The sequence below is a fragment of the Bactrocera dorsalis genome, chromosome 4, assembly GCF_023373825.1.
Source record: "Bactrocera dorsalis isolate Fly_Bdor chromosome 4, ASM2337382v1, whole genome shotgun sequence".
Taxonomy (NCBI): Eukaryota; Metazoa; Arthropoda; class Insecta; order Diptera; family Tephritidae; genus Bactrocera; species Bactrocera dorsalis.
This window is the reverse complement of record NC_064306.1, coordinates 7320051-7330988: the sequence shown is the minus strand read 5'-3', so window position 1 is coordinate 7330988 and position 10938 is coordinate 7320051. Positions and strand designations below refer to the sequence as shown.

Here is a 10938-nt window from a genome sequence, read left to right as displayed (position 1 = left end):
ATATTTATATCTATATATTTATTTATGAGTATACATACATATATAATACAAGGCAACCTTGTTTTTTGTTGTTTTTAATATTTCATTTATATAAACGTGTGATTTTGTATACGCTTCTATGTAAATTAGAAACAAAAGAAAGATGTTGAGCCTTACAAAAACTAATACTTGCGTTTATTTTGTTGTAGTAATCTCATTATTATTATTTTTTTATATGTTTGCTTATTTCGGTTCCTTGCTTAATGAGTTCAATAGTTTTTTGATAACTGTCGATAGTTTTTTTTATTAATACTTATATTTTTAGTTTAAAACCTTTTCCTTTTTCACATATGTACATCACATTGCTTGCTTAATTGTGCTTATATAAATGTACCCATTTTCAGCGCTACTGTCGCGCAGTGAAGCATTTAAATAGCCAGTTAAATTCACATTAGACTTTTAAGCCTTAAACATTTGCCCACGTACGTGCTAAAGTATACACCGGATATGAGCTTCCTCAAATTGTTGTCATTTTTTCAATACTATAAATTTACAGAAAGGTTGGGTTCAAAAAATGTTAGTATTGAGATTAGAATATGTATATTTTTGGAAAGCATGTATTTATGTAAAATTAACTAATTTTTGTAATTGTTTTTGTTATCGTTTATTTTTGTTAGTTTATGGTAGTCAAAGGAAACAGGTAGGAATGTTTTTGCTTAAGCTTAAACGTATGGAACTATTCTCATTTGGTTCATTTTTGAAAATTATTTCTGTAATATTTCGACAAAAAAAAATTTATAATTAATGGGTTGCATTGCTTAAAAAGTTTTTTGAAAATTTTTAAAAAATTTCAGTTTTCGAATTTTTTTGGTACCTTATTGTAGTAAAAGAAAACTGCCATTTTAGTTGCCTAAAGTTTTGTTAAAAGTATTGAATTTTTTTTTTTTCTTTAAATTTTCGAAATTTTTCTTTTTTTTTAGTTTTCAAATTTATATGGCACTATAAGGTAGTAAAAGAAAACAGGCAATCATTTGCTTAAGGTTTTGCTATTAGTATAAACATTTTTTTTATTTAAAAATTTTTGTAAATTTTTCAGTTTTTAAAAAAAATATTTTTATTTTTACAATTTTTGTAATTTTTTTCAGTTTGTTGCTTTTGTTGATTTTTTTGTTGTTAGTATGTAACAAATATCTATGATTACTTCTTCAGCTAATAATATTTTTTTTTTTTTTCAAATTAGTTTTAACTTATTTTTCCACTGAGAAACTTTATTGAATTGTCACTTTTCTTATTTGAAATTTTAAAAGTATTTCTTTAAGTGCATGTAACCATATTGTTCTCTTGATTCAGTATGACGTCAAACCGCGTCGAAATGTAAATTTCCATTGTATAAGTATTCTATGTACTATAAGGTTTGATTCGCACTGACGTGTATAACGCAAGCGTTTCGCATAGCAGATTCTTACTTAAGTCACAAGTAGCGCAAGGTTTTATGAGCAACCCGTTTTCACAAACGTTACATGCATATCGTCATACTTCTTAGTAAGAATTTTCGTTATTGAGTTGAAATGATAAAAATTACGATTTTTTATATACGATACATACATATGTATGTATGTACACTACATATTTTATACTCACTGTTTGATCTTCTATGCCGTGCTTTAACCATGTCCGTCCGTCTCCCCGTCTGTTTATATATGTACATATACGCCATATCGATTTGACATTTTGGACAAGTCGTTTTCTGCTCCAGACAACTTACCCACTTGTCGGAACCGCTGAGATCGGATCACTATAGTATATGGCTATATTTAACGTTTTTTCTTGTTTATTGAAAAAGTTTCGCTTATTATACATATCTGCGCGTTCTTTACCCTTTTTTTTTGTTCTACATACATACATACATATGTATATACATATATATTTGTTATGTATACCACTTTTGATTTTGACTTTTTTTGAATTAATTTCACGCACCTGTTCTGCCAGTTTGGAACGCTTTGCTCATTAAACTGCTACGCCATCGTTTAGCCAACCCGCTCTTATGTATCATATGTACATACATATGTACATATTTGCATATTTAAAATTCCCAATCACTTAGGAATGCCACTCACTTCACAACAAAAACACGAGCAGCTACTGCCAAGCCATAGCAACATGAGCAACATTTCATCGCCCGCTGCAAATTGGAGATAAAAAGCCACCGTTGCTTGGCTGCCTGTGTTTGGCATAATTAAATTTGGCGTCCCAACGTAAGAAATTATGAAATTATGCCAAAAATGTGACTTTGGGCTAACACAAACAGCAGGACGCTTTGTGGTTATTCTCGTGTTTGTTTCCGCTAAATTGACGCCCATCACCAATCGATATTAATATACAAATATTTAATAGGTATTTACATATAACTCATCTACATGTATGTATATATGTACATATGTGTGTTTGTTAGTTCAAAATGTGCTGATCACGGGCTAAAGTTTGACGTCTGCGAAGTCCATTGTCGTTTCGTCAAATCGGCTTAGCAAAGCGTTTTTCAACGATCTTGTCACACGATCACCGTGTTCGTTGCCACTGTATATAGTATAGTACTCTCACACTGTTATATTTAATGCATAACACAAACACACCCAAGTGCGTATATAGCAGCGCCGCTTTGCTTGTGAATTTGTTTGGCTGATATTGTTGACGACTGATGACGTTCGTAGCCGGTGTATCGCTTGTTTTTGTTGCTATGCCTCCATAATCGAGATCTTATTCACATATTAGCTGCAAAATGTTTGTATCTTAATTATATTTATTTGGTTTTAATTTGTTTAACTTTTTGCTAGAATACCTTTTCTTGATAAACTTCAAACCGCAATATGCACTAATATTTGTAAGCAAGCATAACACTATACGACAAAAACAATTTTTTCTGAGTATTTAACGAAATCAATATTTTTAGAGAGTTTGAGTCATTAATAAAAAAAGTAAGGGAGGAAACGTAGAATACCTTATATATCCTATATCGGGATTTTGACAAATGTCAAACGAATGTGGTTACATTGACTCAGTTCGTTACGATATATGTACATAGCTGCCATACAAGCTGTCCGATCAAAATCAAGTTCTTGTATGGAAAAGCGTTTTATTGAATGAAATAGCTTCACAAAAGTGCAGTCGAAGTTATCGTTTTTTGGTATTTTCTAATGACTCTCGAAAAATTATTACAATGTAATAATTGACTTTATTATGTTGTGTTTTTGTTTAATAAATAGCATCGCTTTTTTGTTGCGCTTGTTCCATATTTTATCAGTCATCTTTTTTTAATTTGCAATTACATTGCTTTTTGCACACCAACGACGCTTATTACAAAATTTATCATAACGCTTGAAAACTGCGCATATAATGGCGTTGCCATACAGCATTGCAATTTTTATTATTTTTTTGTTTTGGTTTTTTTTTTACATTATTATTGTTAGGTTGTTTTTGTTTTTGTTTTTTACTTTGTTTTTCGTTTGCATAATTATTTTTTTGCTTTCTTGTTTTCACTCATTCGTGGTTTGGTTTGCTGCGGCTTTGTAAAAGCGTCTTTTTTGTTTTTTCCTTGCTTTTTATTTTCGTTAACTATTTTCTATATACTCGCAGCGTGTTTTTTGCTTTTGTTTTGTTGGCGCATTTGAATTCGCGCTTGAGTTTTACATTTGTTTACAATATTTGTAGTTTTCCACTTACTATTTGTTTATTTCTATAGCTTCTTTTTCAACTCAAAGTGTCTAGTTTTTGTTGTTGTGCATTTACTGTCTCTCATTTTGTTGTTAATGCCGATTTTAGCGTTCTTTCTCGGTTTCGCGCTTTGCTTTTTGAGCTTTTTTCCCTGACAGACATACAAAAGTTGTGTTAATATTTGCTTTGCTACTTCTTTGTTTGTTTTGCTGTATCTGTATGTGTTTAATTATTATTTTTGATTGTTTTTTTTTTGCAAGTTTTGTATTATTATTATTTTTTTGTGTTTAATTCATTGTTTATTTCATCTGCCTGCCTGCCGTCGTTGTTTACTGCGCTTTTATTTATAGCTGTCGTTTTCGCTGTCATTGGCTGTCACTTACTCAGTGAATAATACTATGTGCCGATGTATTTGATTATAATTACATGTGCAAAAAAATTTTTTTGCTATATATTTGATGTACATATGTACATATGTATGTATGTATATAAATCGAGAAACTTGTTCAATTGCATACTTTTTTCCACTTATTGCCAATTTCACAATAAAAATGCAATGAATTCGTTTATTTGACAACTAAAAAGAACAGAGTTGATTTGGCAGTGTGCTTAATTATTGCCTAGGAACCTGTATCTGAACGAAAAAATAAACAAATGAAACGGAATTAATATAGAAAAAGCAATTAATTGCAGTGCTACATAAATTACGGTTAAATATTAATTAATATACAATTCTATACTATATTATTAAACAAACATTTGAAATTAGTTCTATCTTTAAGCCATTAAATCTGAATTTAGTCATGGAGAAGCACGATATGTGCCACAGTCGAATTTTAGCATTAAAGGTGAGAACCGGGAACGGTTCCTCTTGGGCGCGCAGTACTCAGAGGCGCCCGGTGCTCTGCAGAAATTTCTTGTAGGCTTTTTTCTTTACGCCACTGGTTCTTGTTAAACGGAACTCTCCCGAATTATTCTCCAGTCAAGCGCTGTCAACTCCTTAGTAATTCAAAAAACTTATAAATAATTACTCCAGAGGAGCACACCCTAAAAAAACAGATTTATGGGAATTAAAACAAAATATTCCAAAAATTGTTTGAATCTAGGGGTATAATACATACAAATTTTAAGAATATAAATAACATTTTTAAAAAAAATGAAATAATTCTCGAGTTACATACGACCTCTAACGGTGCTAAAAAAGCTCTTCACTGCTGGAGTGATACCGGACTTCTGCATTGATACACCTAAACAAAAATTTTCTACTAGAAGATATTGCCGGTACAATGAACTATAGACGAAAAAATCAAAAATTCACGAAATGACTTTTTTATAAAAAAAAGTATAATTTCGTCGAAAATAGTTTATGGCCGGCCAAGATTCGATTTTTGCTCAAATCAAAAAAAAAAATATACCATCGAAATATAATATGAAAAAATCCTTTTTTTTATTTCATACTAGGTGTGTCTATCAAGAAAACTTTTCTATCGTTACAACTACAACAATGAAATCTCCATATTTAGCGTGCTGTATAAAACCCGCTCCTTATTTGTAAACTGCCAAAATGCAAAACTAATTAGCAAAATGTATAATTACAGGTAAAAATAAGAATAAAAAAAATTCACAGCAATAAAACTTGCGCTCTCGTGGGCTTGCGTAGCAAACAAAAATATAAAAAAAATGTTTAGCACAATTTCATGCGCCATTTAAGACGCCATTTTCTGCTATCGCTCGACCAGACAAGCATTCTTGTATGAATAGCGGTCTTCATTCATATGAGTACTCAATTTTAATATGTATTTACATGTGTACATACATATGCATTTATACAAGAGTATGTGTTCGGTTATGAATATATGTACATACATATGTATACTTTGTTGATATTTCTTAAATTTGCTACAATTTTCAGACATTTTTATTGCACGTCCATTCTGTTCAACGCCAGACATTTGTTTTCATCTTAATTTGCGCTCTTTTTGTGTATTTATATTTGGGCTTTCTTCTCTTCACTTTGTTGTAGCTAACCTTACAGCTTTCTACGAAGCGTTCTGTGCAGGTTATGAATGCAATTTTATACTTTTATTAATTTTGCATTTTATTACATTTTATTTGTTTTTGTAGTTGTTGCTTTTTTAAGTTTGCTATTCTGCAAATTCTCAAATGGATATTGTAAATGAAAATATAGTGCATTTAATTTAATTAAAATGCTAAGAATGGAAGTTAAATATTTTTTACGAAATATGAAAAGAAAAAAATTTATTTTATTCTAAAAATTCAATATTTTTTCATATACCAATGTACAAATAATTTATTTTTTAATGCGAAATTTTTTTTAACACAAATTGGTTTAAAATGCGTAGTTTTTTAAAAAAAAATATTTTTTTTTTATAAATTATTTTTTTTTTTTTTGAATATAAATATTTATTTTTTTACGAATAATGTCTTTTTAATGCAATATTTTTTTTAACAAATTATTTTTTTTAAATATGTACAAATAATTTTTGTAAAGAAAAAATGAAGCCGGCTCCATAAGCTCGTATGCCTATCTGCCTGGATACATAAATAAAAAACGCGCCTAATAAAGCAAAATAAGTTATGAATAAAAAAGCACACACATATTTCTAATGAGATTGTTGGCGATAGTATTGCTGATAAAAATGTAAACACAAGGGCATAACTTTTATTGTGCTTGCTCCGGCCACTCGCATCATTTTCTCTATACTATGCTATTTTTTCTACATTTATTTACTTTGATATTGTGCAATAAGAAAGCAACAATAACATCACTTATTTTTTGTGGCTGCAATTAGAAGGTGTGAGTTGAAGGCACATCTGCCAGTTAGGTTCAAGCGCAGCAAACTATACACAGGCACGCTCGTGTGCTCTAAATAATTGAAAAGCACGCTAAAAGCATATAGTATACATTAATATATACAAGTAAATATGTATACGTGTGTTTGTGTACAGAGAGCGAAAAAATAAACGTGAAATATGGCAATTGGACAAACGTGATTATCAGACCTTCCTTCCGTTTATACTTTCATATGCAGACACATGCATATACACAAACAAGCATAGTTGTTTTTCGCGCACACATACATACAAATACAAAGTTTATATTGTTTTTTCACACTTCAACGTTTGGCATTTCACTTGTTCTCAGCAATTTGCGCTCGTGCTTAAATAGATACATACAAATATACACATTTACACATACATAAATATAGTATGTCTGTAAGTTTGCATGCATTATTCCCGCGCATCAATGTTGAAATTATTTGATTACTTTTCACTCTCTTTTTAGCCGTTTCATATCCTAGCCTGTTCCTATAGCACGTGGCCACATCATCATTAAATGCCGCTGTCAGCCAGCGCGCAGTAAACATACTCACCTCACGGTTCTGAAAAGAAAGCTCTAAGTTATTACCGCTTTACTTTGCTACTTAAGTTCTGCAGTCACACTTATGCACACATACAAATGTATGTATGTATGTGGCTTATTGTTTATTGCAGTTTACATAGTTCTTGTGTGTAGTTGCTGACGCTCTGCTAAGCCTTCGTTTCCTTTGGCTTTTTTCCCTAACGTCACAGTCTTTTGCGCCACACACACACATGCCATGCTATTATAACCGTTTTGTTGGCTGTCTTCCACTTTATTGACTTTTATTTGCGCTTTCTTGTTGCCCACACTTGCCGCCGACTACTGCCCAAAACGTTATTCATATGTATATATGTACGTACATTATATTTTTATGCGAGCTCTTGTTGTTGCATGGTGTGCGCGCATGCGTGGTAATTGCATTCTAAGCTGCCAAGTTTGACAGGGGAAAACTTCTGTGGTGTTCTATTAACAACATGATTTTCGCATTTGCTCGTCGGTTTATATACATATGCGCATATGTGTGTGTGTGTGCAGACAATGACTTAGTGCTCTAAGTATTTTTTCCGCGTTTCCCTGCCATGAAAATCTCGGGTCAATGCACGTAATATGCATTTTTATAACTATTAAGGAAGTATACTTTATTGCAATCTAACCTAATTTAGATTTGCTCTCTTGTACAACATTTAATTTTTACCGTTTTATCTTTGCTTCTGCATGAAACGTTATATCCATTTGCATGTTAGAAAAAAAAAAACGTTTTTTTTGTGAATTTTATTTAATGCAGTTTATTTAATGTTTATAATGTTTAATATTAATTTCGAAAATTTTGGATTCCATTGATTCTGTAGTCGACCTCCAAGAAGGACCTGCGTTTAGCGATGAGAAAAACTTTTAATTAAAAATTAATTTAAAATTATCTCAAACTAAACGAAAAACGAATGAAAATTATATTTTTTGACAAAATGGTGGGTTCTCAAAAAAAGTCTTTTTTATTTGCTTTTCGGAGTAGCATAAAAATCGAAATAATTAGCAAAAATCTAATCCTTCTAACAAAACCGGACAATTCGGATTTTTAATCCGATATTTCTGAATGGAATTTTGAAAATTAATTTAGTTATAATTCAATAAAATACTTTTTATATAATAATGCTCATATTAAATGAAAATCAAGTACAGACATGTTTCCGCATGTACTACATGCATAAAAGTTTTATATTTTCGTAACCTACAAAGTCAACAAATCCACTTAAGCAGCTAAACACAATATTTCATCACCGAGCTGTATATACACACATATTCACATACATACATATGTACATATGTATGTATATTATGTATGTGCATCCATAATGCTTATTAGTGATTGCTAGCATTTCAGACTTCTTTTCACGACAGGTAGCCAGCCACTTGTTCCTACAAGCTTTCGTATACTACACATATGTACATTTGAACATATGTATGTATGTATAATACTTATAAATGTATTGGCTGCACTATGTCATCATCATTGACTTTTGAAGGTCTCCGTGCCCACTTTTATGTGTTTTTTATTGGTTTTGTGTTCTAAGTAATTAACGCACTTCATCATCACTCCACACAATTCCGCCCAAGCGTTTGCTCACGCACTCACCACTCACTCGATAATCGTAGCAATAGCACGCGTTCTAAATGCTGTCCACCACGTCTCATTTCACAAGTCTGCGACGCTATTTGCGCCTTATTTGTCACTGTGCTCTCTTTGCATTTACTTATAGCTTCGCCGCAGCTCTTTCACTGTTGCACGCACAGTTGGTGAAATCTGGCATGCAGCCCAAAGTAGATAAGACCAGCGGGAGTACAGCTGCGCAGAGCACTCCAATCAGCCTACATGACTTAGAAAAAGCAAGAGTAGCTATAATGCTCTTAATAGGTGGGCGTAAATGTGGGCCAAAGGGTTTAAAAAGCGTTGCATTATTGTCAGGCGGCGCGAGTACACGTTGTTGTTTCGGTTCGTTATACCAACACATGACATTTGACATTTAGAAAAGTGCGACGAGCATAAAGCGAAACCGCATGGGGGAGTTGTAAACGAATAATGTGTTGATAAATTAGGGGAAAATTGTAAAGAATTGCAAGCAAGTGGAAAATTACATTTTAAAAATTTATTGCTGCAGTGATGAAAGTAGTATGATATTTATTATTGCACGCTGGAAGTGATTGTCAGTTTTGGATTTGTACAGAAAACGGTTTGCAATAGGTTTAGTAAATTGACGAAGAATGTGTGCGGACAAAACGAACTCTAAAAAAATTAATAATTAAGCTATTGAGTGACAGGTGCAGGTGTAAAAGTCACTGTAAAAATTATTCGCAGCAGTTTTTTTTTTAATATTTTTTATGCGCGTTGCAAGGGAAAATGGCTATCCAAAGCAACTTTTTGAACTCATAAGTTGGCATGGTATACATACATAAGGATGTGTATACATATACCTTTTTGCATTTGCTGATTTATAAACAAGCTTTTGCCGCCTCAACATTTTATTTCCATCTTATCTCTTTACATTTCCATCATGCATTGTTTTCGTCAATTAGCCTATGTATCGGAATTTCTCATTTAGGAATATAAACAAAAAAATGGCAAAAAAAAAATGTTTATGCATGCGAAAAATGATTAAATGCCAACGCTTAAAAACGATGACGACGGAGACGACTTCGTTGACGGCGTCGACACACATCGGAACGGCCTTAAAACGGCGACCGACTGCGCTGTTGTCTATCTCCGGTTTTGCAACACGACTAGTGGCGGTCGCGGTCGCGGTCAACGTAGACGCTTTTATTAACTTTATTTTTTTACCTTTAACTTGGTGTAAGCGCTTGTGGAGCGTCAAAAGAGCGCATGCCAGTATCCATTGCTTTTATAGACGCTCGAGGCAGCTCTTCGCCCCAACATAAGCTCTTTAGTTTCTTCTCAAATTTCAGTTATACATGCTTACTTTTGCTGGGAGCATTGTATATATTTTTAGCCCGGTTTTTAGTAAATATACATACATTCATATTTTTAAGTGTATGCAAAGTTGCCATTGTAGTTGTAGTACAATAAAAGCTTTACCGGCTTATATGCGCTCTGACACACTTGTGTGCTCTCGCTTTTCTTGAGTTGCTCTCATTCATGTTTCGTGTTTTTGTTGTGCTCTTTTTTCCCCACTAAAGTTCAGTGGTCACATGTTTACCTTTTTTGTGTATACAACTACAACATTACCTTTCACTATAACCAATACTAACTCATTTTTGCACTATTCTCTTTGGCGCTGGCACTTTCCCGCTAACAACAATTTGTTGTTTTGTTGTTACGAGTGCCAGCTAAGCATGCCGATTCGGAATATGCACGAGCATTCCTACATAACTTGGCGGGTACAACAATGCTCGTTTATGTTTTGAGATTGCGAAGCATACGCTTGTAAACACCTTGACGTTGCTCACTAATATCCCATGTACATATATGTATATACTCATAAATATACATATGTGTATGTGTTATTACTCTCGTTCACCTGCTGATTGCTCCTCTAGCTTTATTTGTGCTATTCGTTTTCTCTCTAGTAAATAGTCGTAACACATATTTGATTTGATTTACAAGCATTTTTATACATTTTTGTTTACAATCAAGTAACTATAGCAACTTTTCGGCTAGCGGCATTGGCATCGGGTTTAAGTTGACGCGACGCACTATTAAATTCTACTATAGCTAGCGGCTGCTTAAGCATTTGCACGAGTATTGAATAGAAATTCCTTTAGTCGACTTGCAAGCGGTTACCAATAATGGTGACGATTGTGTCGCGCGTGTCTAGGCAATTATAAAATCAACATTCCGACGCATAAGCGGGAGT

The 10938-nt window shown here is 32.6% G+C and overlaps 1 protein-coding gene across 4 annotated transcripts in view; it reads left to right on the top strand.

The window, feature by feature from the left end:
• The window catches only part of LOC105232156 (putative uncharacterized protein DDB_G0277255), a 67081-nt gene that overhangs the window by 41038 nt on the left and 15105 nt on the right, over positions 1–10938 (top strand). Inside the window, exon 1 of one of the 4 annotated variants that reach the window (XM_049454570.1) lies at positions 9452–10936. The exons of the other annotated variants lie outside the window; for them this stretch is intronic. The gene's annotated coding sequence lies outside the window, so the exon portion shown is untranslated. Of the gene's footprint in view, positions 1–9451; positions 10937–10938 lie in introns of those variants that run through there. 4 annotated transcript variants of the gene reach the window in all.